The sequence below is a fragment of the Idiotropiscis lumnitzeri genome, chromosome 18 (assembly GCF_059441095.1).
Source record: "Idiotropiscis lumnitzeri isolate Australia: NSW breed Sydney's pygmy pipehorse chromosome 18, RoL_Ilum_1.0, whole genome shotgun sequence".
NCBI lineage: Eukaryota > Metazoa > Chordata > Actinopteri > Syngnathiformes > Syngnathidae > Idiotropiscis > Idiotropiscis lumnitzeri.
In genome coordinates, this window is record NC_142408.1 from 16684201 (window position 1) to 16712183 (window position 27983).

Below are 27983 nucleotides of genomic sequence, written 5' to 3' on the forward strand. Positions count from 1 at the left end.
CAACGCCTTAGACCGCTCTGCCATCCTGGCAACTGGTAATGCTCTCTTGACTGTGTTTGTTTTGTTCTTGCTTGGTACTTTCAATGGGCTCTGTCTGAGGTGGGATTCGAACCCACGCCTCCTGGGGTGACTGCGACCTGAACGCAACGCCTTAGAACACACTGCCATCCTGGCACCTGGTAATGCTCTCTTGACTGTGTTTGCTTTGTTCTTGCTTGGTACTTTCAATGGGCACTGTCTGAGGCGGGATTCGAACCCACGCCTCCTGGGGAGACTGCGACCTGAACGCAACGCCTTAGACCGCTCTGCCATCCTGGCACCTGGTAATGCTCTCTTGACTGTGTTTGCTTTGTTCTTGCTTGGTACATTCAATGGGCACTTTCTGAGGCGGGATTCGAACCCACGCCTCCTGGGGAGACTGCGACCTGAACGCAGCGCCTTAGACCGCTCTGCCATCCTCGCAACTGGTAATGCTCTCTTGACTGTCTTTGCTTTGTTCTTGCTTGGTACTTTCAATGGGCTCTGTCTGAGGCGGGATTCGAACCCACGCCTCCAGGGGAGACTGCGACCTGAACGCAACGCCTTAGACCGCTCTGCACTCCTGGCAACTGGTAATGCTCTCTTGACTGTGTTTGCTTTGTTCTTGCTTGGTACTTTCAATGGGCTCTGTCTGAGGCGGGATTCGAACCCACGCCTCCAGGGGAGACTGCGACCTGAACGCAACGCCTTAGACCGCTCTGCCATCCTGGCAGCTGGTAATGCTCTCTTGACTGTGTTTCCTTTGTTCTTGCGTGATACTTTCAATGGGCTCAGTCTGAGGTGGGATTCGAACCCACGCCTCCTGGGGAGACTTCGACCTGAACGCAACGCCTTGGAAAGCTCCTACATCGTGGCAGCTGGTAATGCTCTCTTGACTGTGTTTGCTTTGTTATTGCTTGGTACTTTCAATGGGCTCTGTCTGAGGTGGGATTCGAACCCACGCCTCCTGGAGAGACTGCGACCTGAACGCAACGCCTTAGACCGCTCCGCCATCCTGGCAACTGGTAATGCTCTCTTTCCTGTGTTTCCTTTGTTCTTGCTTGGTACTTTCAATGGGCTCTGTCTGAGGTGGGATTCGAACCCACGCCTCCTGGGGAGACTGCGACCTGAACGCAACGCCTTAGACCGCTCTGCCATCCTGGCAGCTGGTAATGCTCTCTTGACTGTGTTTGCTTTGTTATTGCTTGGTACTTTCAATGGGCTCTGTCTGAGGTGGGATTCGAACCCAAGCCTCCTGGGGAGACTGCGACCTGAACGGAACGCCTTAGACCGCTCTGCCATCCTGGCATCTGGTAATGCTCTCTTGACTGTGTTTGCTTTGTTCTTACTTGGTACTTTCAATGGGCACTGTCTGAGGTGGGATTCGAACCCACGCCTCCAGGGGAGACTGCGACCTGAACGCAACGTCTTAGACCGCTCTGCCATCCTGGCAGCTGGTATTGCTCTCTTGACTGTCTTTGCTTTGTTCTTGCTTGGTACTTTCAATGGGCTCTGTCTGAGGCGGGATTCGAACCCACGCCGCCTGGGGAGACTGCGACCTGAACGCAACGCCTTAGAACGCTCCGCCATCCTGGCACCTGGTAATGCTCTCTTGACTGTGTTTGCTTTGTTCTTGCTTGGTACTTTCAATGGGCACTGTCTGAGGTGGGATTCGAACCCACGTCTCCTGGGGAGACTGCGACCTGAACGCAACGCCTTAGACCGCTCCGCCATCCTGGCAACTGGTAATGCTCTCTTGACTGTGTTTGCTTTGTTCTTGCTTGGTACTTTCAATGGGCACTGTCTGAGGTGGGATTCGAACCCACGCCTCCTGGGGAGACTGCGACCTGAACGCAAAGCCTTAGACCGCTCCGCCATCCTGGCACCTGGTAATGCTCTCTTGAATGTGTTTGCTTTGTTCTTGCTTGGTACTTTCAATGTGCTCTGTCTGAGGTGGGATTCGAACCCACGCCTCCTGGGGAGACTGCGACCTGAACGCAACGCCTTAGACCGCTCTGCCATCCTGGCAGCTGGTAATGCTCTCTTGACTGTGTTTGCTTTGTTCTTGTTTGGTACTTTCAATGGGCTCTGTCTGAGGCGGGATTCGAACCCACGCCTCCTGGGGAAACTGCGACCTGAACGCAACGCCTTAGACCGCACTGCCATCCTGGCACCTGGTAATGCTCTTATGACTGTGTTTATTTTGTTCTTGCTTGGTAATTTTAATGCGCTCTGTCTGAGGTGGGATTCGAACCCACGCCTCCTGGGGTTACTGCAACCTGAACGCAACGCCTTAGACCGCTCTGCCATCCTGGCACCTGGTAATGCTCTCTTTACTGTGTTTGCTTTGTTCTTGCTTGGTACTTTCAATGGGCTCTGTCTGAGGTGGGATTCGAACCCACGCCTCCTGGGGAGACTGCGACCTGAACGCAACACCTTAGACCGCTCTGCCATCCTGGCACCTGGTAATACTCTCTTGAATGTGTTTGCTTTCTTCTTGCTTGGTACTTTCAATGGGCTCTGTCTGAGGTGGGATTCGAACCCACGCCTCCTGGGGAGACTGGGACCTGAACGCAACGCCTTAGACCGCTCTGCCATCCTGGCACCTGGTAATGCTCTCTTGACTGTGTTTGCTTTGTTCTTACTTGGTACTTTCAATGGGCTCTGTCTGAGTTGGGATTCGAACCCACGCCTCCTGGGGAGACTGCGACCTGAACCCAACGCCTTAGACCGCTCTGCCATCCTGGCACCTGGTAATGCTCTCTTTTCAATGGGCTCTGTCTGAGGTGGGATTCGAACCCATGCCTCCTGGGGAGACTGCGACCTGAACGCAACGCCTTAGACCGCTCTGCCATCCTGGCACCTGGTAATGCTCTCTTGACTGTGTTTGCTTTTTTCTTGCTTGGTACATTCAATGGGCTCTGTCTGAGGTGGGATTCGAACCCACGCCTCCTGGGGAGACTGCGACCTGAACGCAACACCTTAGACCGCTCTGCCATCCTGGCACCTGGTAATGCTCTCTTGACTGTGTTTGCTTTGTTCTTGCTTGGTACTTTCAATGGGCTCTGTCTGAGTTGGGATTCGAACCCACGCCTCCTGGGGAGACTGCGACCTGAACGCAACGCCTTAGACCGCTCTGCCATCCTGGCAACTGGTAATGCTCTCTTGACTGTGTTTGCTTTTTTCTTGCTTGTTACTTTCAATGGGCTCTGTCTGAGGTGGGATTCGAACCCACGCCTCCTGGGGTTACTGCGACCTGAACGCAACGCCTTAGACCGCTCTGCCATCCTGGCAACTGGTAATGCTCTCTTGACTGTGTTTGCTTTGTTCTTGCTTGGTACTTTCAATGGGCTCTGTCTGAGGTGGGATTCGAACCCACGCCTCCTGGGGTGACTGCGACCTGAACGCAACGCCTTAGAACACACTGCCATCCTGGCACCTGGTAATGCTCTCTTGACTGTGTTTGCTTTGTTCTTGCTTGGTACTTTCAATGGGCACTGTCTGAGGCGGGATTCGAACCCACGCCTCCTGGGGAGACTGCGACCTGAACGCAACGCCTTAGACCGCTCTGCCATCCTGGCACCTGGTAATGCTCTCTTGACTGTGTTTGCTTTGTTCTTGCTTGGTACTTTCAATGGGCTCTGTCTGAGGTGGGATTCGAACCCACGCCTCCTGGGGTGACTGCGACCTGAACGCAACGCCTTAGACCGCTCTGCCATCCTGGCACCTGGTAATGCTCTCTTTTCAATGGGCTCTGTCTGAGGTGGGATTCGAACCCACGCCTCCTGGGGAGACTGCGACCTGAACGCAACGCCTTAGACCGCTCTGCCATCCTGGCACCTAGTAATGCTCTCTTGAATGTGTTTGCTTTGTTCTTGCTTGGTACTTTCAATGGGCTCTGTCTGAGGTGGGATTCGAACCCACGCCTCCTGGGGTTACTGCGACCTGAACGCAACGCCTTAGACCGCTCTGCCATCCTGGCACCTGGTAATGCTCTCTTTTCAATGGGCTCTGTCTGAGGTGGGATTCGAACCCACGCCTCCTGGGGAGACTGCGACCGGAACGCAACGCCTTAGACCGCTCTGCCATCCTGGCACCTAGTAATGCTCTCTTGAATGTGTTTGCTTTGTTCTTGCTTGGTACTTTCAATGGGCTCTGTCTGAGGTGGGATTCGAACCCACGCCTCCTGGGGTTACTGCGACCTGAACGCAACGCCTTAGACCGCTCTGCCATCCTGGCAGCTGGTAATTCTCTCTTGACTGTGTTTGCTTTGTTCTTGCTTGGTACTTTCAATGGGCTCTGTCTGAGGTGGGATTCGAACCCACGCCTCCTTGGGTGACTGCGACCTGAACGCAACGCCTTAGACCGCTCTGCCATCCTGGCACCTGGTAATGCTCTCTTGACTGTGTTTGCTTTTTTCTTGCTTGGTACTTTCAATGGGCTCTGTCTGAGGTGGGATTCGAACCCACGCCTCCTGGGGAGACTGGGACCTGAACGCAACGCCTTAGACCGCTCTGCCATCCTGGCACCTGGTAATGCTCTCTTGACTGTGTTTGCTTTGTTCTTGCTTGGTACTTTCAATGGGCACTGTCTGAGGTGGGATTCAACCCACGCGTCCTGGGGAGACTGCGACCTGAACGCAACGCCTTAGACCGCTCTGCCATCCTGGCACCTCGTAATGCTTTCTTGACTGTGTTTGCTTTGTTATTGCTTGGTACTTTCAATTGGCTCTGTCTGAGGTGGGATTCGAACCCACGCCTCCTGGGGAGACTGCGACCTGAACGCAACGCCTTAGACCGCTCTGCCATCCTGGCAACTGGTACCTCTCTCTTGACTGTGTTTGCTTTTTTCTTGCTAGGTACTTTCAATGGGCTCTGTCTGAGGTGGGATTCGAACCCACGCCTCCTGGGGAGACTGCAACCTGAACGCAACGCCTTAGACCACTCTGCCATCCTGGCATCTGGGAATGCTCTCTTGAATGTGTTTGCTTTGTTCTTGCTTGGTACTTTCAATGGGCACTGTCTGAGGTGGGATTCGAACCCACGCCTCCTGGGGAGACTGCGACCTGAACGCAACGCCTTAGACCGCTCTTCCATCCTGGCATCTGGTAATGCTCTCTTGAATGTGTTTGCTTTGTTCTTGCTTGGTACTTTCAATGGGCTCTGTCTGAGGTGGGATTCGAACCCACGCATCCTGGGGTGACTGCGACCTGAACGCAACGCCTTAGACCGCTCTGTCATCCTGGCAACTGGTAATGCTCTCTTGACCGTGTTTCCTTTGTTATTGCTTGGTACTTTCAATGGGCTCTGTCTGAGGTGGGATTCGAACCCACGCCTCCTGGGGAGACTGCGACCTGAACGCAACGCCTTAGACCGCTCCGCAATCCTGGCAACTGGTAATGCTCTCTTGACTGTGTTTGCTTTGTTCTTGCTTGGTACCTTCAATGGGCACTGTCTGAGGTGGGATTCAACCCACGCGTCCTGGGGAGACTGCGTCCTGAACGCAACGCCTTAGACCGCTCCGCCATCCTGGCACCTCGTAATGATCTTATGACTGTGTTTGCTTTGTTCTTGCTTGGTACTTTCAATGGGCTCTGTCTGATGTGGGATTCGAACCCCTGCGTCCTGGGGAGACTCCGACCTGAACGCAACGCCTTAGACCGCTCTGCCATCCTGGCACCTGGTAATGCTCTCTTGACTGTGTTTGCTTTGTTATTGCTTGGTACTTTCAATGGGCTCTGTGTGAGGTGGGATTCGAACCCACGCCTCCTGGGGAGACTGCGACCTGAACGCAACGCCTTAGACCGCTCTGCCATCCTGGCAACTGGTACCTCTCTCTTGACTGTGTTTGCTTTTTTCTTGCTAGGTACTTTCAATGGGCTCTGTCTGAGGTGGGATTCGAACCCACGCCTCCTGGGGGAGACTGCAACCTGAACGCAACGCCTTAGACCACTCTGCCATCCTGGCATCTGGGAATGCTCTCTTGAATGTGTTTGCTTTGTTCTTGCTTGGTACTTTCAATGGGCACTGTCTGAGGTGGGATTCGAACCCACGCCTCCTGGGGAGACTGCGACCTGAACGCAACGCCTTAGACCGCTCTGCCATCCTGGCATCTGGTAATGCTCTCTTGAATGTGTTTGCTTTGTTCTTGCTTGGTACTTTCAATGGGCTCTGTCTGAGGTGGGATTCGAACCCACGCCTCCTGGGGTGACTGCGACCTGAATGCAACGCCTTAGACCGCTCTGCCATCCTGGCAACTGGTAATGCTCTCTTGACTGTGTTTGCTTTTTTCTTGCTTGGTACTTTCAATGGGCTCTGTCTGAGGTGGGATTCGAACCCACGCCTCCTGGGGTGACTGCGACCTGAACGCAACGCCTTAGACCGCTCTGCCATCCTGGCAACTGGTAATTCTCTCTTGACTGTGTTTGCTTTGTTATTGCTTGGTACTTTCAATGGGCTCTGTCTGAGGTGGGATTCGAACCCACGCCTCCTGGGGAGACTGCGACCTGAACGCAACGCCTTAGACCTCTCTGCCATCCTGGCAACTGGTAATGTTCTCTTGACTTTGTTTGCTTTGTTATCACTTGGTACTTTCAATGGGCTCTGTCTGAGGTGGGATTCGAACCCACGCCTCCTGGGGAGACTGCGACCTGAACGCAACGCCTTAGACCGCTCTGCCATCCTGGCAACTGGTAATGCTCTCTTGACTGTGTTTGCTTTGTTATTGCTTGGTACTTTCAATGGGCTCTGTCTGAGGTGGGATTCGAACCCACGCCTCCTGGGGAAACTGCGACCTGAACGCAACGCCTTAGACCGCACTGCCATCCTGGCACCTGGTAATGCTCTTATGACTGTGTTTATTTTGTTCTTGCTTGGTAATTTTAATGGGCTCTGTCTGAGGTGGGATTCGAACCCACGCCTCCTGGGGTTACTGCAACCTGAACGCAACGCCTTAGACCGCTCTGCCATCCTGGCACCTGGTAATGCTCTCTTTACTGTGTTTGCTTTGTTCTTGCTTGGTACTTTCAATGGGCTCTGTCTGAGGTGGGATTCGAACCCACGCCTCCTGGGGAGACTGCGACTTGAACGCAACACCTTAGACCGCTCTGCCATCCTGGCACCTGGTAATACTCTCTTGAATGTGTTTGCTTTCTTCTTGCTTGGTACTTTCAATGGGCTCTGTCTGAGGTGGGATTCGAACCCACGCCTCCTGGGGAGACTGGGACCTGAACGCAACGCCTTAGACCGCTCTGCCATCCTGGCACCTGGTAATGCTCTCTTGACTGTGTTTGCTTTGTTCTTGCTTGGTACTTTCAATGGGCTCTGTCTGAGTTGGGATTCGAACCCACGCCTCCTGGGGAGACTGCGACCTGAACCCAACGCCTTAGACCACTCTGCCATCCTGGCACCTGGTAATGCTCTCTTTTCAATGGGCTCTGTCTGAGGTGGGATTCGAACCCATGCCTCCTGGGGAGACTGCGACCTGAACGCAACGCCTTAGACCGCTCTGCCATCCTGGCACCTGGTAATGCTCTCTTGACTGTGTTTGCTTTGTTCTTGCTTGGTACTTTCAATGGGCTCTGTCTGAGTTGGGATTCGAACCCACGCCTCCTGGGGAGACTGCGACCTGAACGCAACGCCTTAGACCGCTCTGCCATCCTGGCAACTGGTAATGCTCTCTTGACTGTGTTTGCTTTGTTCTTGCTTGGTACTTTCAATGGGCTCTGTCTGAGGTGGGATTCGAACCCACGCCTCCTGGGGTGACTGCGACCTGAACGCAACGCCTTAGAACACACTGCCATCCTGGCACCTGGTAATGCTCTCTTGACTGTGTTTGCTTTGTTCTTGCTTGGTACTTTCAATGGGCACTGTCTGAGGCGGGATTCGAACCCACGCCTCCTGGGGAGACTGCGACCTGAACGCAACGCCTTAGACCGCTCTGCCATCCTGGCACCTGGTAATGCTCTCTTGACTGTGTTTGCTTTGTTCTTGCTTGGTACTTTCAATGGGCTCTGTCTGAGGTGGGATTCGAACCCACGCCTCCTGGGGTGACTGCGACCTGAACGCAACGCCTTAGACCGCTCTGCCATCCTGGCACCTGGTAATGCTCTCTTTTCAATGGGCTCTGTCTGAGGTGGGATTCGAACCCACGCCTCCTGGGGAGACTGCGACCTGAACGCAACGCCTTAGACCGCTCTGCCATCCTGGCACCTAGTAATGCTCTCTTGAATGTGTTTGCTTTGTTCTTGCTTGGTACTTTCAATGGGCTCTGTCTGAGGTGGGATTCGAACCCACGCCTCCTGGGGTTACTGCGACCTGAACGCAACGCCTTAGACCGCTCTGCCATCCTGGCACCTGGTAATGCTCTCTTTTCAATGGGCTCTGTCTGAAGTGGGATTCGAACCCACGCCTCCTGGGGAGACTGCGACCGGAACGCAACGCCTTAGACCGCTCTGCCATCCTGGCACCTAGTAATGCTCTCTTGAATGTGTTTGCTTTGTTCTTGCTTGGTACTTTCAATGGGCTCTGTCTGAGGTGGGATTCGAACCCACGCCTCCTGGGGTTACTGCGACCTGAACGCAACGCCTTAGACCGCTCTGCCATCCTGGCAGCTGGTAATGCTCTCTTGACTGTGTTTGCTTTGTTCTTGCTTGGTACTTTCAATGGGCTCTGTCTGAGGTGGGATTCGAACCCACGCCTCCTGGGGTGACTGCGACCTGAACGCAACGCCTTAGACCGCTCTGCCATCCTGGCACCTGGTAATGCTCTCTTGACTGTGTTTGCTTTTTTCTTGTGCGGTACTTTCAATGGGCTCTGTCTGAGGTGGGATTCGAACCCACGCCTCCTGGGGAGACTGGGACCTGAACGCAACGCCTTAGACCGCTCTGCCATCCTGGCACCTGGTAATGCTCTCTTGACTGTGTTTGCTTTGTTCTTGCTTGGTACTTTCAATGGGCACTGTCTGAGGTGGGATTCAACCCACGCGTCCTGGGGAGACTGCGACCTGAACGCAACGCCTTAGACCGCTCTGCCATCCTGGCACCTCGTAATGCTTTCTTGACTGTGTTTGCTTTGTTATTGCTTGGTACTTTCAATTGGCTCTGTCTGAGGTGGGATTCGAACCCACGCCTCCTGGGGAGACTGCAACCTGAACGCAACGCCTTAGACCGCTCTGCCATCCTGGCAACTGGTACCTCTCTCTTGACTGTGTTTGCTTTTTTCTTGCTAGGTACTTTCAATGGGCTCTGTCTGAGGTGGGATTCGAACCCACGCCTCCTGGGGAGACTGCAACCTGAACGCAACGCCTTAGACCACTCTGCCATCCTGGCATCTGGGAATGCTCTCTTGAATGTGTTTGCTTTGTTCTTGCTTGGTACTTTCAATGGGCACTGTCTGAGGTGGGATTCGAACCCACGCCTCCTGGGGAGACTGCGACCTGAACGCAACGCCTTAGACCGCTCTTCCATCCTGGCATCTGGTAATGCTCTCTTGAATGTGTTTGCTTTGTTCTTGCTTGGTACTTTCAATGGGCTCTGTCTGAGGTGGGATTCGAACCCACGCCTCCTGGGGTGACTGCGACCTGAACGCAACGCCTTAGACCGCTCTGTCATCCTGGCAACTGGTAATGCTCTCTTGACCGTGTTTCCTTTGTTATTGCTTGGTACTTTCAATGGGCTCTGTCTGAGGTGGGATTCGAACCCACGCCTCCTGGGGAGACTGCGACCTGAACGCAACGCCTTAGACCGCTCCGCAATCCTGGCAACTGGTAATGCTCTCTTGACTGTGTTTGCTTTGTTCTTGCTTGGTACCTTCAATGGGCACTGTCTGAGGTGGGATTCAACCCACGCGTCCTGGGAAGACTGCGTCCTGAACGCAACGCCTTAGACCGCTCCGCCATCCTGGCACCTCGTAATGATCTTATGACTGTGTTTGCTTTGTTCTTGCTTGGTACTTTCAATGGGCTCTGTCTGATGTGGGATTCGAACCCCTGCGTCCTGGGGAGACTCCGACCTGAACGCAACGCCTTAGACCGCTCTGCCATCCTGGCACCTGGTAATGCTCTCTTGACTGTGTTTGCTTTGTTATTGCTTGGTACTTTCAATGGGCTCTGTGTGAGGTGGGATTCGAACCCACGCCTCCTGGGGAGACTGCGACCTGAACGCAACGCCTTAGACCGCTCTGCTATCCTGGCAACTGGTACCTCTCTCTTGACTGTGTTTGCTTTTTTCTTGCTAGGTACTTTCAATGGGCTCTGTCTGAGGTGGGATTCGAACCCACGCCTCCTGGGGGAGACTGCAACCTGAACGCAACGCCTTAGACCACTCTGCCATCCTGGCATCTGGGAATGCTCTCTTGAATGTGTTTTCTTTGTTCTTGCTTGGTACTTTCAATGGGCACTGTCTGAGGTGGGATTCGAACCCACGCCTCCTGGGGAGACTGCGACCTGAACGCAACGCCTTAGACCGCTCTGCCATCCTGGCATCTGGTAATGCTCTCTTGAATGTGTTTGCTTTGTTCTTGCTTGGTACTTTCAATGGGCTCTGTCTGAGGTGGGATTCGAACCCACGCCTCCTGGGGTGACTGCGACCTGAATGCAACGCCTTCGACCGCTCTGCCATCCTGGCAACTGGTAATGCTCTCTTGACTGTGTTTGCTTTTTTCTTGCTTGGTACTTTCAATGGGCTCTGTCTGAGGTGGGATTCGAACCCACGCCTCCTGGGGTGACTGCGACCTGAACGCAACGCCTTAGACCGCTCTGCCATCCTGGCAACTGGTAATTCTCTCTTGACTGTGTTTGCTTTGTTATTGCTTGGTACTTTCAATGGGCTCTGTCTGAGGTGGGATTCGAACCCACGCCTCCTGGGGAGACTGCGACCTGAACGCAACGCCTTAGACCGCTCTGCCATCCTGGCAACTGGTAATGCTCTCTTGACTTTGTTTGCTTTGTTATCACTTGGTACTTTCAATGGGCTCTGTCTGAGGTGGGATTCGAACCCACGCCTCCTGGGGAGACTGCGACCTGAACGCAACGCCTTAGACCGCTCTGCCATCCTGGCAACTGGTAATGCTCTCTTGACTGTGTTTGCTTTGTTATTGCTTGGTACTTTCAATGGGCTCTGTCTGAGGTGGGATTCGAACCCACGCCTCCTGGGGAGACTGCGACCTGAACGCAACGCCTTAGACCGCTCTGCCATCCTGGCAGCTGGTAATGCTCTCTTGACTGTGTTTGCTTTGTTCTTGCTTGGTACTTTCAATGGGCTCTGTCTGAGGTGGGATTCGAACCCACGCCTCCTGGGGTGACTGCGACCTGAACGCAACGCCTTAGACCGCTCTGCCATCCTGGCACCTGGTAATGCTCTCTTGACTGTGTTTGCTTTTTTCTTGTGCGGTACTTTCAATGGGCTCTGTCTGAGGTGGGATTCGAACCCACGCCTCCTGGGGAGACTGGGACCTGAACGCAACGCCTTAGACCGCTCTGCCATCCTGGCACCTGGTAATGCTCTCTTGACTGTGTTTGCTTTGTTCTTGCTTGGTACTTTCAATGGGCTCTGTCTGATGTGGGATTCGAACCCCTGCGTCCTGGGGAGACTCCGACCTGAACGCAACGCCTTAGACCGCTCTGCCATCCTGGCACCTGGTAATGCTCTCTTGACTGTGTTTGCTTTGTTATTGCTTGGTACTTTCAATGGGCTCTGTGTGAGGTGGGATTCGAACCCACGCCTCCTGGGGAGACTGCGACCTGAACGCAACGCCTTAGACCGCTCTGCTATCCTGGCAACTGGTACCTCTCTCTTGACTGTGTTTGCTTTTTTCTTGCTAGGTACTTTCAATGGGCTCTGTCTGAGGTGGGATTCGAACCCACGCCTCCTGGGGGAGACTGCAACCTGAACGCAACGCCTTAGACCACTCTGCCATCCTGGCATCTGGGAATGCTCTCTTGAATGTGTTTTCTTTGTTCTTGCTTGGTACTTTCAATGGGCACTGTCTGAGGTGGGATTCGAACCCACGCCTCCTGGGGAGACTGCGACCTGAACGCAACGCCTTAGACCGCTCTGCCATCCTGGCATCTGGTAATGCTCTCTTGAATGTGTTTGCTTTGTTCTTGCTTGGTACTTTCAATGGGCTCTGTCTGAGGTGGGATTCGAACCCACGCCTCCTGGGGTGACTGCGACCTGAATGCAACGCCTTCGACCGCTCTGCCATCCTGGCAACTGGTAATGCTCTCTTGACTGTGTTTGCTTTTTTCTTGCTTGGTACTTTCAATGGGCTCTGTCTGAGGTGGGATTCGAACCCACGCCTCCTGGGGTGACTGCGACCTGAACGCAACGCCTTAGACCGCTCTGCCATCCTGGCAACTGGTAATTCTCTCTTGACTGTGTTTGCTTTGTTATTGCTTGGTACTTTCAATGGGCTCTGTCTGAGGTGGGATTCGAACCCACGCCTCCTGGGGAGACTGCGACCTGAACGCAACGCCTTAGACCGCTCTGCCATCCTGGCAACTGGTAATGCTCTCTTGACTTTGTTTGCTTTGTTATCACTTGGTACTTTCAATGGGCTCTGTCTGAGGTGGGATTCGAACCCACGCCTCCTGGGGAGACTGCGACCTGAACGCAACGCCTTAGACCGCTCTGCCATCCTGGCAACTGGTAATGCTCTCTTGACTGTGTTTGCTTTGTTATTGCTTGGTACTTTCAATGGGCTCTGTCTGAGGTGGGATTCGAACCCACGCCTCCTGGGGAGACTGCGACCTGAACGCAACGCCTTAGACCGCTCTGCCATCCTGGCAGCTGGTAATGCTCTCTTGACTGTGTTTGCTTTGTTCTTGCTTGGTACTTTCAATGGGCTCTGTCTGAGGTGGGATTCGAACCCACGCCTCCTGGGGTGACTGCGACCTGAACGCAACGCCTTAGACCGCTCTGCCATCCTGGCACCTGGTAATGCTCTCTTGACTGTGTTTGCTTTTTTCTTGTGCGGTACTTTCAATGGGCTCTGTCTGAGGTGGGATTCGAACCCACGCCTCCTGGGGAGACTGGGACCTGAACGCAACGCCTTAGACCGCTCTGCCATCCTGGCACCTGGTAATGCTCTCTTGACTGTGTTTGCTTTGTTCTTGCTTGGTACTTTCAATGGGCACTGTCTGAGGTGGGATTCAACCCACGCGTCCTGGGGAGACTGCGACCTGAACGCAACGCCTTAGACCGCTCTGCCATCCTGGCACCTCGTAATGCTTTCTTGACTGTGTTTGCTTTGTTATTGCTTGGTACTTTCAATTGGCTCTGTCTGAGGTGGGATTCGAACCCACGCCTCCTGGGGAGACTGCAACCTGAACGCAACGCCTTAGACCGCTCTGCCATCCTGGCAACTGGTACCTCTCTCTTGACTGTGTTTGCTTTTTTCTTGCTAGGTACTTTCAATGGGCTCTGTCTGAGGTGGGATTCGAACCCACGCCTCCTGGGGAGACTGCAACCTGAACGCAACGCCTTAGACCACTCTGCCATCCTGGCATCTGGGAATGCTCTCTTGAATGTGTTTGCTTTGTTCTTGCTTGGTACTTTCAATGGGCACTGTCTGAGGTGGGATTCGAACCCACGCCTCCTGGGGAGACTGCGACCTGAACGCAACGCCTTAGACCGCTCTTCCATCCTGGCATCTGGTAATGCTCTCTTGAATGTGTTTGCTTTGTTCTTGCTTGGTACTTTCAATGGGCTCTGTCTGAGGTGGGATTCGAACCCACGCCTCCTGGGGTGACTGCGACCTGAACGCAACGCCTTAGACCGCTCTGTCATCCTGGCAACTGGTAATGCTCTCTTGACCGTGTTTCCTTTGTTATTGCTTGGTACTTTCAATGGGCTCTGTCTGAGGTGGGATTCGAACCCACGCCTCCTGGGGAGACTGCGACCTGAACGCAACGCCTTAGACCGCTCCGCAATCCTGGCAACTGGTAATGCTCTCTTGACTGTGTTTGCTTTGTTCTTGCTTGGTACCTTCAATGGGCACTGTCTGAGGTGGGATTCAACCCACGCGTCCTGGGAAGACTGCGTCCTGAACGCAACGCCTTAGACCGCTCCGCCATCCTGGCACCTCGTAATGATCTTATGACTGTGTTTGCTTTGTTCTTGCTTGGTACTTTCAATGGGCTCTGTCTGATGTGGGATTCGAACCCCTGCGTCCTGGGGAGACTCCGACCTGAACGCAACGCCTTAGACCGCTCTGCCATCCTGGCACCTGGTAATGCTCTCTTGACTGTGTTTGCTTTGTTATTGCTTGGTACTTTCAATGGGCTCTGTGTGAGGTGGGATTCGAACCCACGCCTCCTGGGGAGACTGCGACCTGAACGCAACGCCTTAGACCGCTCTGCTATCCTGGCAACTGGTACCTCTCTCTTGACTGTGTTTGCTTTTTTCTTGCTAGGTACTTTCAATGGGCTCTGTCTGAGGTGGGATTCGAACCCACGCCTCCTGGGGGAGACTGCAACCTGAACGCAACGCCTTAGACCACTCTGCCATCCTGGCATCTGGGAATGCTCTCTTGAATGTGTTTTCTTTGTTCTTGCTTGGTACTTTCAATGGGCACTGTCTGAGGTGGGATTCGAACCCACGCCTCCTGGGGAGACTGCGACCTGAACGCAGCGCCTTAGACCGCTCTGCCATCCTGGCATCTGGTAATGCTCTCTTGAATGTGTTTGCTTTGTTCTTGCTTGGTACTTTCAATGGGCTCTGTCTGAGGTGGGATTCGAACCCACGCCTCCTGGGGTGACTGCGACCTGAATGCAACGCCTTCGACCGCTCTGCCATCCTGGCAACTGGTAATGCTCTCTTGACTGTGTTTGCTTTTTTCTTGCTTGGTACTTTCAATGGGCTCTGTCTGAGGTGGGATTCGAACCCACGCCTCCTGGGGTGACTGCGACCTGAACGCAACGCCTTAGACCGCTCTGCCATCCTGGCAACTGGTAATTCTCTCTTGACTGTGTTTGCTTTGTTATTGCTTGGTACTTTCAATGGGCTCTGTCTGAGGTGGGATTCGAACCCACGCCTCCTGGGGAGACTGCGACCTGAACGCAACGCCTTAGACCGCTCTGCCATCCTGGCAACTGGTAATGCTCTCTTGACTTTGTTTGCTTTGTTATCACTTGGTACTTTCAATGGGCTCTGTCTGAGGTGGGATTCGAACCCACGCCTCCTGGGGAGACTGCGACCTGAACGCAACGCCTTAGACCGCTCTGCCATCCTGGCAACTGGTAATGCTCTCTTGACTGTGTTTGCTTTGTTATTGCTTGGTACTTTCAATGGGCTCTGTCTGAGGTGGGATTCGAACCCACGCCTCCTGGGGAGACTGCGACCTGAACGCAACGCCTTAGACCGCTCTGCCATCCTGGCAGCTGGTAATGCTCTCTTGACTGTGTTTGCTTTGTTCTTGCTTGGTACTTTCAATGGGCTCTGTCTGAGGTGGGATTCGAACCCACGCCTCCTGGGGTGACTGCGACCTGAACGCAACGCCTTAGACCGCTCTGCCATCCTGGCACCTGGTAATGCTCTCTTGACTGTGTTTGCTTTTTTCTTGTGCGGTACTTTCAATGGGCTCTGTCTGAGGTGGGATTCGAACCCACGCCTCCTGGGGAGACTGGGACCTGAACGCAACGCCTTAGACCGCTCTGCCATCCTGGCACCTGGTAATGCTCTCTTGACTGTGTTTGCTTTGTTCTTGCTTGGTACTTTCAATGGGCACTGTCTGAGGTGGGATTCAACCCACGCGTCCTGGGGAGACTGCGACCTGAACGCAACGCCTTAGACCGCTCTGCCATCCTGGCACCTCGTAATGCTTTCTTGACTGTGTTTGCTTTGTTATTGCTTGGTACTTTCAATTGGCTCTGTCTGAGGTGGGATTCGAACCCACGCCTCCTGGGGAGACTGCAACCTGAACGCAACGCCTTAGACCGCTCTGCCATCCTGGCAACTGGTACCTCTCTCTTGACTGTGTTTGCTTTTTTCTTGCTAGGTACTTTCAATGGGCTCTGTCTGAGGTGGGATTCGAACCCACGCCTCCTGGGGAGACTGCAACCTGAACGCAACGCCTTAGACCACTCTGCCATCCTGGCATCTGGGAATGCTCTCTTGAATGTGTTTGCTTTGTTCTTGCTTGGTACTTTCAATGGGCACTGTCTGAGGTGGGATTCGAACCCACGCCTCCTGGGGAGACTGCGACCTGAACGCAACGCCTTAGACCGCTCTTCCATCCTGGCATCTGGTAATGCTCTCTTGAATGTGTTTGCTTTGTTCTTGCTTGGTACTTTCAATGGGCTCTGTCTGAGGTGGGATTCGAACCCACGCCTCCTGGGGTGACTGCGACCTGAACGCAACGCCTTAGACCGCTCTGTCATCCTGGCAACTGGTAATGCTCTCTTGACCGTGTTTCCTTTGTTATTGCTTGGTACTTTCAATGGGCTCTGTCTGAGGTGGGATTCGAACCCACGCCTCCTGGGGAGACTGCGACCTGAACGCAACGCCTTAGACCGCTCCGCAATCCTGGCAACTGGTAATGCTCTCTTGACTGTGTTTGCTTTGTTCTTGCTTGGTACCTTCAATGGGCACTGTCTGAGGTGGGATTCAACCCACGCGTCCTGGGAAGACTGCGTCCTGAACGCAACGCCTTAGACCGCTCCGCCATCCTGGCACCTCGTAATGATCTTATGACTGTGTTTGCTTTGTTCTTGCTTGGTACTTTCAATGGGCTCTGTCTGATGTGGGATTCGAACCCCTGCGTCCTGGGGAGACTCCGACCTGAACGCAACGCCTTAGACCGCTCTGCCATCCTGGCACCTGGTAATGCTCTCTTGACTGTGTTTGCTTTGTTATTGCTTGGTACTTTCAATGGGCTCTGTGTGAGGTGGGATTCGAACCCACGCCTCCTGGGGAGACTGCGACCTGAACGCAACGCCTTAGACCGCTCTGCTATCCTGGCAACTGGTACCTCTCTCTTGACTGTGTTTGCTTTTTTCTTGCTAGGTACTTTCAATGGGCTCTGTCTGAGGTGGGATTCGAACCCACGCCTCCTGGGGGAGACTGCAACCTGAACGCAACGCCTTAGACCACTCTGCCATCCTGGCATCTGGGAATGCTCTCTTGAATGTGTTTTCTTTGTTCTTGCTTGGTACTTTCAATGGGCACTGTCTGAGGTGGGATTCGAACCCACGCCTCCTGGGGAGACTGCGACCTGAACGCAACGCCTTAGACCGCTCTGCCATCCTGGCATCTGGTAATGCTCTCTTGAATGTGTTTGCTTTGTTCTTGCTTGGTACTTTCAATGGGCTCTGTCTGAGGTGGGATTCGAACCCACGCCTCCTGGGGTGACTGCGACCTGAATGCAACGCCTTCGACCGCTCTGCCATCCTGGCAACTGGTAATGCTCTCTTGACTGTGTTTGCTTTTTTCTTGCTTGGTACTTTCAATGGGCTCTGTCTGAGGTGGGATTCGAACCCACGCCTCCTGGGGTGACTGCGACCTGAACGCAACGCCTTAGACCGCTCTGCCATCCTGGCAACTGGTAATTCTCTCTTGACTGTGTTTGCTTTGTTATTGCTTGGTACTTTCAATGGGCTCTGTCTGAGGTGGGATTCGAACCCACGCCTCCTGGGGAGACTGCGACCTGAACGCAACGCCTTAGACCGCTCTGCCATCCTGGCAACTGGTAATGCTCTCTTGACTTTGTTTGCTTTGTTATCACTTGGTACTTTCAATGGGCTCTGTCTGAGGTGGGATTCGAACCCACGCCTCCTGGGGAGACTGCGACCTGAACGCAACGCCTTAGACCGCTCTGCCATCCTGGCAACTGGTAATGCTCTCTTGACTGTGTTTGCTTTGTTATTGCTTGGTACTTTCAATGGGCTCTGTCTGAGGTGGGATTCGAACCCACGCCTCCTGGGGAGACTGCGACCTGAACGCAACGCCTTAGACCGCTCTGCCATCCTGGCAACTGGTAATTCTCTCTTGACTGTGTTTGCTTTTTTCTTGCTTGGTACTTTCAATGGGCTCTGTCTGAGGTGGGATTCGAACCCACGCCTCCTGGGGAGACTGCGAACTGAACGCAACGCCTTAGACCGCTCTGCCATCCTGGCAACTGGTACCTCTCTCTTGATTGTGTTTCCTTTGTTCTTGGGATTCGAACCCACGCCTCCTGGGGAGACTGCGACCTGAACGCAACGCCTTAGAACTCTATGCCATCCTGGCAACTGGTAATGCTCTCTTGACTGTGTTTGCTTTTTTCTTGCTTGGTACTTTCAATGGGCTCTGTCTGAGGTGGGATTCGAACCCACGCCTCCTGGGGAGACTGCGAACTGAACGCAACGCCTTAGACCGCTCTGCCATCCTGGCAACTGGTACCTCTCTCTTGATTGTGTTTCCTTTGTTCTTGGGATTCGAACCCACGCCTCCTGGGAAGACTGCGACCTGAACGCAACGCCTTAGACCACTCTGCCATCCTGGCATCTGGTAATGCTCTCTTGAATGTGCTTGCTATGTTCTTGGGATTCGAACCCACGCCTCCTGGGGAGACTGCTACCTGAACGCAACGCCTTAGAACACACTGCCATCCTGGCAGCTGGTAATGCTCTCTTGACTGTGTTTGCTTTGTTATTGCTTGGTACTTTCAATGGGCTCTGTCTGAAGTGGGATTCGAACCCACGCCTCCTGGGGTTACTGCGACCTGAACGCAACGCCTGAGACCGCTCTGCCATCCAGGCAACTGGTAATTCTCTCTTGACTGTGTTTGCTTTGTTATTGCTTGGTACTTTCAATGGGCTCTGTCTGAGGCGGGATTCGAACCCACGCCTCCTGGGAAGACTGCGACCTGAACGCAACGCCTTAGACCACTCTGCCATCCTGGCATCTGGTAATGCTCTCTTGAATGTGCTTGCTTTGTTCTTGGGATTCGAACCCACGCCTCCTGGGGAGACTGAGACCTGAACGCAACGCCTTAGACCGCTCTTCCATCCTGGCATCTGGTAATGCTCTCTTGAATGTGTTTGCTTTGTTCTTGCTTGGTACTTTCAATGGGCTCTGTCTGAGGTGGGATTCGAACCCACGCATCCTGGGGTGACTGCGACCTGAACGCAACGCCTTAGACCGCTCTGTCATCCTGGCAACTGGTAATGCTCTCTTGACCGTGTTTCCTTTGTTATTGCTTGGTACTTTCAATGGGCTCTGTCTGAGGTGGGATTCGAACCCACGCCTCCTGGGGAGACTGCGACCTGAACGCAACGCCTTAGACCGCTCCGCAATCCTGGCAACTGGTAATGCTCTCTTGACTGTGTTTGCTTTGTTCTTGCTTGGTACCTTCAATGGGCACTGTCTGAGGTGGGATTCAACCCACGCGTCCTGGGGAGACTGCGTCCTGAACGCAACGCCTTAGACCGCTCCGCCATCCTGGCACCTCGTAATGATCTTATGACTGTGTTTGCTTTGTTCTTGCTTGGTACTTTCAATGGGCTCTGTCTGATGTGGGATTCGAACCCCTGCGTCCTGGGGAGACTCCGACCTGAACGCAACGCCTTAGACCGCTCTGCCATCCTGGCACCTGGTAATGCTCTCTTGACTGTGTTTGCTTTGTTATTGCTTGGTACTTTCAATGGGCTCTGTGTGAGGTGGGATTCGAACCCACGCCTCCTGGGGAGACTGCGACCTGAACGCAACGCCTTAGACCGCTCTGCCATCCTGGCAACTGGTACCTCTCTCTTGACTGTGTTTGCTTTTTTCTTGCTAGGTACTTTCAATGGGCTCTGTCTGAGGTGGGATTCGAACCCACGCCTCCTGGGGGAGACTGCAACCTGAACGCAACGCCTTAGACCACTCTGCCATCCTGGCATCTGGGAATGCTCTCTTGAATGTGTTTGCTTTGTTCTTGCTTGGTACTTTCAATGGGCACTGTCTGAGGTGGGATTCGAACCCACGCCTCCTGGGGAGACTGCGACCTGAACGCAACGCCTTAGACCGCTCTGCCATCCTGGCATCTGGTAATGCTCTCTTGAATGTGTTTGCTTTGTTCTTGCTTGGTACTTTCAATGGGCTCTGTCTGAGGTGGGATTCGAACCCACGCCTCCTGGGGAGACTGCGACCTGAATGCAACGCCTTAGACCGCTCTGCCATCCTGGCAACTGGTAATGCTCTCTTGACTGTGTTTGCTTTTTTCTTGCTTGGTACTTTCAATGGGCTCTGTCTGAGGTGGGATTCGAACCCACGCCTCCTGGGGTGACTGCGACCTGAACGCAACACCTTAGACCGCTCTGCCATCCTGGCAACTGGTAATTCTCTCTTGACTGTGTTTGCTTTGTTATTGCTTGGTACTTTCAATGGGCTCTGTCTGAGGTGGGATTCGAACCCACGCCTCCTGGGGAGACTGCGACCTGAACGCAACGCCTTAGACCGCTCTGCCATCCTGGCAACTGGTAATGTTCTCTTGACTTTGTTTGCTTTGTTATCACTTGGTACTTTCAATGGGCTCTGTCTGAGGTGGGATTCGAACCCACGCCTCCTGGGGAGACTGCGACCTGAACGCAACGCCTTAGACCGCTCTGCCATCCTGGCAACTGGTAATGCTCTCTTGACTGTGTTTGCTTTGTTATTGCTTGGTACTTTCAATGGGCTCTGTCTGAGGTGGGATTCGAACCCACGCCTCCTGGGGAAACTGCGACCTGAACGCAACGCCTTAGACCGCACTGCCATCCTGGCACCTGGTAATGCTCTTATGACTGTGTTTATTTTGTTCTTGCTTGGTAATTTTAATGGGCTCTGTCTGAGGTGGGATTCGAACCCACGCCTCCTGGGGTTACTGCAACCTGAACGCAACGCCTTAGACCGCTCTGCCATCCTGGCAACTGGTAATGCTCTCTTGACTGTGTTTGCTTTGTTCTTGCTTGGTACTTTCAATGGGCTCTGTCTGAGGTGGGATTCGAACCCACGCCTCCTGGGGAGACTGCGAACTGAACGCAACGCCTTAGACCGCTCTGCCATCCTGGCACCTGGTAATGCTCTCTTTACTGTGTTTGCTTTGTTCTTGCTTGGTACTTTCAATGGGCTCTGTCTGAGGTGGGATTCGAACCCACGCCTCCTGGGGAGACTGCGACTTGAACGCAACACCTTAGACCGCTCTGCCATCCTGGCACCTGGTAATACTCTCTTGAATGTGTTTGCTTTCTTCTTGCTTGGTACTTTCAATGGGCTCTGTCTGAGGTGGGATTCGAACCCACGCCTCCTGGGGAGACTGCGACCTGAACCCAACGCCTTAGACCACTCTGCCATCCTGGCACCTGGTAATGCTCTCTTTTCAATGGGCTCTGTCTGAGGTGGGATTCGAACCCATGCCTCCTGGGGAGACTGCGACCTGAACGCAACGCCTTAGACCGCTCTGCCATCCTGGCACCTGGTAATGCTCTCTTGACTGTGTTTGCTTTTTTCTTGCTTGGTACATTCAATGGGCTCTGTCTGAGGTGGGATTCGAACCCACGCCTCCTGGGGAGACTGCGACCTGAACGCAACACCTTAGACCGCTCTGCCATCCTGGCACCTGGTAATACTCTCTTGAATGTGTTTGCTTTGTTCTTGCTTGGTACTTTCAAGGGGCACTGTCTGAGGTGGGATTCGAACCCACGCCTCCTGGGGAGACTGCGACCTGAACGCAACGCCTTAGACCGCTCTGCCATCCTGGCACCTGGTAATGCTCTCTTGACTGTGTTTGCTTTGTTCTTGCTTGGTACTTTCAATGGGCTCTGTCTGAGTTGGGATTCGAACCCACGCCTCCTGGGGAGACTGCGACCTGAACGCAACGCCTTAGACCGCTCTGCCATCCTGGCAACTGGTAATGCTCTCTTGACTGTGTTTGCTTTTTTCTTGCTTGTTACTTTCAATGGGCTCTGTCTGAGGTGGGATTCGAACCCACGCCTCCTGGGGTTACTGCGACCTGAACGCAACGCCTTAGACCGCTCTGCCATCCTGGCAACTGGTAATGCTCTCTTGACTGTGTTTGCTTTGTTCTTGCTTGGTACTTTCAATGGGCTCTGTCTGAGGTGGGATTCGAACCCACGCCTCCTGGGGAGACTGCGAACTGAACGCAACGCCTTAGACCGCTCTGCCATCCTGGCAACTGGTACCTCTCTCTTGATTGTGTTTCCTTTGTTCTTGGGATTCGAACCCACGCCTCCTGGGGAGACTGCGACCTGAACGCAACGCCTTAGAACTCTATGCCATCCTGGCAACTGGTAATGCTCTCTTGACTGTGTTTGCTTTTTTCTTGCTTGGTACTTTCAATGGGCTCTGTCTGAGGTGGGATTCGAACCCACGCCTCCTGGGGAGACTGCGAACTGAACGCAACGCCTTAGACCGCTCTGCCATCCTGGCAACTGGTACCTCTCTCTTGATTGTGTTTCCTTTGTTCTTGGGATTCGAACCCACGCCTCCTGGGAAGACTGCGACCTGAACGCAACGCCTTAGACCACTCTGCCATCCTGGCATCTGGTAATGCTCTCTTGAATGTGCTTGCTATGTTCTTGGGATTCGAACCCACGCCTCCTGGGGAGACTGCTACCTGAACGCAACGCCTTAGAACACACTGCCATCCTGGCAGCTGGTAATGCTCTCTTGACTGTGTTTGCTTTGTTATTGCTTGGTACTTTCAATGGGCTCTGTCTGAAGTGGGATTCGAACCCACGCCTCCTGGGGTTACTGCGACCTGAACGCAACGCCTGAGACCGCTCTGCCATCCAGGCAACTGGTAATTCTCTCTTGACTGTGTTTGCTTTGTTATTGCTTGGTACTTTCAATGGGCTCTGTCTGAGGTGGGATTCGAACCCACGCCTCCTGGGGAGACTGCGACCTGAACGCAACGCCTTAGACCGCTCTGCCATCCTGGCAACTGGTAATGTTCTCTTGACTTTGTTTGCTTTGTTATCACTTGGTACTTTCAATGGGCTCTGTCTGAGGTGGGATTCGAACCCACGCCTCCTGGGGAGACTGCGACCTGAACGCAACGCCTTAGACCGCTCTGCTATCCTGGCAACTGGTACCTCTCTCTTGACTGTGTTTGCTTTTTTCTTGCTAGGTACTTTCAATGGGCTCTGTCTGAGGTGGGATTCGAACCCACGCCTCCTGGGGGAGACTGCAACCTGAACGCAACGCCTTAGACCACTCTGCCATCCTGGCATCTGGGAATGCTCTCTTGAATGTGTTTTCTTTGTTCTTGCTTGGTACTTTCAATGGGCACTGTCTGAGGTGGGATTCGAACCCACGCCTCCTGGGGAGACTGCGACCTGAACGCAGCGCCTTAGACCGCTCTGCCATCCTGGCATCTGGTAATGCTCTCTTGAATGTGTTTGCTTTGTTCTTGCTTGGTACTTTCAATGGGCTCTGTCTGAGGTGGGATTCGAACCCACGCCTCCTGGGGTGACTGCGACCTGAATGCAACGCCTTCGACCGCTCTGCCATCCTGGCAACTGGTAATGCTCTCTTGACTGTGTTTGCTTTTTTCTTGCTTGGTACTTTCAATGGGCTCTGTCTGAGGTGGGATTCGAACCCACGCCTCCTGGGGTGACTGCGACCTGAACGCAACGCCTTAGACCGCTCTGCCATCCTGGCAACTGGTAATTCTCTCTTGACTGTGTTTGCTTTGTTATTGCTTGGTACTTTCAATGGGCTCTGTCTGAGGTGGGATTCGAACCCACGCCTCCTGGGGAGACTGCGACCTGAACGCAACGCCTTAGACCGCTCTGCCATCCTGGCAACTGGTAATGCTCTCTTGACTTTGTTTGCTTTGTTATCACTTGGTACTTTCAATGGGCTCTGTCTGAGGTGGGATTCGAACCCACGCCTCCTGGGGAGACTGCGACCTGAACGCAACGCCTTAGACCGCTCTGCCATCCTGGCAACTGGTAATGCTCTCTTGACTGTGTTTGCTTTGTTATTGCTTGGTACTTTCAATGGGCTCTGTCTGAGGTGGGATTCGAACCCACGCCTCCTGGGGAGACTGCGACCTGAACGCAACGCCTTAGACCGCTCTGCCATCCTGGCAGCTGGTAATGCTCTCTTGACTGTGTTTGCTTTGTTCTTGCTTGGTACTTTCAATGGGCTCTGTCTGAGGTGGGATTCGAACCCACGCCTCCTGGGGTGACTGCGACCTGAACGCAACGCCTTAGACCGCTCTGCCATCCTGGCACCTGGTAATGCTCTCTTGACTGTGTTTGCTTTTTTCTTGTGCGGTACTTTCAATGGGCTCTGTCTGAGGTGGGATTCGAACCCACGCCTCCTGGGGAGACTGGGACCTGAACGCAACGCCTTAGACCGCTCTGCCATCCTGGCACCTGGTAATGCTCTCTTGACTGTGTTTGCTTTGTTCTTGCTTGGTACTTTCAATGGGCACTGTCTGAGGTGGGATTCAACCCACGCGTCCTGGGGAGACTGCGACCTGAACGCAACGCCTTAGACCGCTCTGCCATCCTGGCACCTCGTAATGCTTTCTTGACTGTGTTTGCTTTGTTATTGCTTGGTACTTTCAATTGGCTCTGTCTGAGGTGGGATTCGAACCCACGCCTCCTGGGGAGACTGCAACCTGAACGCAACGCCTTAGACCGCTCTGCCATCCTGGCAACTGGTACCTCTCTCTTGACTGTGTTTGCTTTTTTCTTGCTAGGTACTTTCAATGGGCTCTGTCTGAGGTGGGATTCGAACCCACGCCTCCTGGGGAGACTGCAACCTGAACGCAACGCCTTAGACCACTCTGCCATCCTGGCATCTGGGAATGCTCTCTTGAATGTGTTTGCTTTGTTCTTGCTTGGTACTTTCAATGGGCACTGTCTGAGGTGGGATTCGAACCCACGCCTCCTGGGGAGACTGCGACCTGAACGCAACGCCTTAGACCGCTCTTCCATCCTGGCATCTGGTAATGCTCTCTTGAATGTGTTTGCTTTGTTCTTGCTTGGTACTTTCAATGGGCTCTGTCTGAGGTGGGATTCGAACCCACGCCTCCTGGGGTGACTGCGACCTGAACGCAACGCCTTAGACCGCTCTGTCATCCTGGCAACTGGTAATGCTCTCTTGACCGTGTTTCCTTTGTTATTGCTTGGTACTTTCAATGGGCTCTGTCTGAGGTGGGATTCGAACCCACGCCTCCTGGGGAGACTGCGACCTGAACGCAACGCCTTAGACCGCTCCGCAATCCTGGCAACTGGTAATGCTCTCTTGACTGTGTTTGCTTTGTTCTTGCTTGGTACCTTCAATGGGCACTGTCTGAGGTGGGATTCAACCCACGCGTCCTGGGAAGACTGCGTCCTGAACGCAACGCCTTAGACCGCTCCGCCATCCTGGCACCTCGTAATGATCTTATGACTGTGTTTGCTTTGTTCTTGCTTGGTACTTTCAATGGGCTCTGTCTGATGTGGGATTCGAACCCCTGCGTCCTGGGGAGACTCCGACCTGAACGCAACGCCTTAGACCGCTCTGCCATCCTGGCACCTGGTAATGCTCTCTTGACTGTGTTTGCTTTGTTATTGCTTGGTACTTTCAATGGGCTCTGTGTGAGGTGGGATTCGAACCCACGCCTCCTGGGGAGACTGCGACCTGAACGCAACGCCTTAGACCGCTCTGCTATCCTGGCAACTGGTACCTCTCTCTTGACTGTGTTTGCTTTTTTCTTGCTAGGTACTTTCAATGGGCTCTGTCTGAGGTGGGATTCGAACCCACGCCTCCTGGGGGAGACTGCAACCTGAACGCAACGCCTTAGACCACTCTGCCATCCTGGCATCTGGGAATGCTCTCTTGAATGTGTTTTCTTTGTTCTTGCTTGGTACTTTCAATGGGCACTGTCTGAGGTGGGATTCGAACCCACGCCTCCTGGGGAGACTGCGACCTGAACGCAACGCCTTAGACCGCTCTGCCATCCTGGCATCTGGTAATGCTCTCTTGAATGTGTTTGCTTTGTTCTTGCTTGGTACTTTCAATGGGCTCTGTCTGAGGTGGGATTCGAACCCACGCCTCCTGGGGTGACTGCGACCTGAATGCAACGCCTTCGACCGCTCTGCCATCCTGGCAACTGGTAATGCTCTCTTGACTGTGTTTGCTTTTTTCTTGCTTGGTACTTTCAATGGGCTCTGTCTGAGGTGGGATTCGAACCCACGCCTCCTGGGGTGACTGCGACCTGAACGCAACGCCTTAGACCGCTCTGCCATCCTGGCAACTGGTAATTCTCTCTTGACTGTGTTTGCTTTGTTATTGCTTGGTACTTTCAATGGGCTCTGTCTGAGGTGGGATTCGAACCCACGCCTCCTGGGGAGACTGCGACCTGAACGCAACGCCTTAGACCGCTCTGCCATCCTGGCAACTGGTAATGCTCTCTTGACTTTGTTTGCTTTGTTATCACTTGGTACTTTCAATGGGCTCTGTCTGAGGTGGGATTCGAACCCACGCCTCCTGGGGAGACTGCGACCTGAACGCAACGCCTTAGACCGCTCTGCCATCCTGGCAACTGGTAATGCTCTCTTGACTGTGTTTGCTTTGTTATTGCTTGGTACTTTCAATGGGCTCTGTCTGAGGTGGGATTCGAACCCACGCCTCCTGGGGAGACTGCGACCTGAACGCAACGCCTTAGACCGCTCTGCCATCCTGGCAACTGGTAATTCTCTCTTGACTGTGTTTGCTTTTTTCTTGCTTGGTACTTTCAATGGGCTCTGTCTGAGGTGGGATTCGAACCCACGCCTCCTGGGGAGACTGCGAACTGAACGCAACGCCTTAGACCGCTCTGCCATCCTGGCAACTGGTACCTCTCTCTTGATTGTGTTTCCTTTGTTCTTGGGATTCGAACCCACGCCTCCTGGGGAGACTGCGACCTGAACGCAACGCCTTAGAACTCTATGCCATCCTGGCAACTGGTAATGCTCTCTTGACTGTGTTTGCTTTTTTCTTGCTTGGTACTTTCAATGGGCTCTGTCTGAGGTGGGATTCGAACCCACGCCTCCTGGGGAGACTGCGAACTGAACGCAACGCCTTAGACCGCTCTGCCATCCTGGCAACTGGTACCTCTCTCTTGATTGTGTTTCCTTTGTTCTTGGGATTCGAACCCACGCCTCCTGGGAAGACTGCGACCTGAACGCAACGCCTTAGACCACTCTGCCATCCTGGCATCTGGTAATGCTCTCTTGAATGTGCTTGCTATGTTCTTGGGATTCGAACCCACGCCTCCTGGGGAGACTGCTACCTGAACGCAACGCCTTAGAACACACTGCCATCCTGGCAGCTGGTAATGCTCTCTTGACTGTGTTTGCTTTGTTATTGCTTGGTACTTTCAATGGGCTCTGTCTGAAGTGGGATTCGAACCCACGCCTCCTGGGGTTACTGCGACCTGAACGCAACGCCTGAGACCGCTCTGCCATCCAGGCAACTGGTAATTCTCTCTTGACTGTGTTTGCTTTGTTATTGCTTGGTACTTTCAATGGGCTCTGTCTGAGGCGGGATTCGAACCCACGCCTCCTGGGAAGACTGCGACCTGAACGCAACGCCTTAGACCACTCTGCCATCCTGGCATCTGGTAATGCTCTCTTGAATGTGCTTGCTTTGTTCTTGGGATTCGAACCCACGCCTCCTGGGGAGACTGAGACCTGAACGCAACGCCTTAGACCGCTCTTCCATCCTGGCATCTGGTAATGCTCTCTTGAATGTGTTTGCTTTGTTCTTGCTTGGTACTTTCAATGGGCTCTGTCTGAGGTGGGATTCGAACCCACGCATCCTGGGGTGACTGCGACCTGAACGCAACGCCTTAGACCGCTCTGTCATCCTGGCAACTGGTAATGCTCTCTTGACCGTGTTTCCTTTGTTATTGCTTGGTACTTTCAATGGGCTCTGTCTGAGGTGGGATTCGAACCCACGCCTCCTGGGGAGACTGCGACCTGAACGCAACGCCTTAGACCGCTCCGCAATCCTGGCAACTGGTAATGCT

General features: G+C 53.5%; 1 non-coding gene across 1 annotated transcript; it reads right to left on the reverse strand.

Moving 5' to 3' along the window:
- Window positions 1–8400: 8400 nt before the first annotated feature.
- On the reverse strand, window positions 8401–8483 carry trnar-ccg (transfer RNA arginine (anticodon CCG)). The gene has a single exon. It is a non-coding gene; the product is annotated as a tRNA-Arg (tRNA).
- Window positions 8484–27983: the final 19500 nt, after the last annotated feature.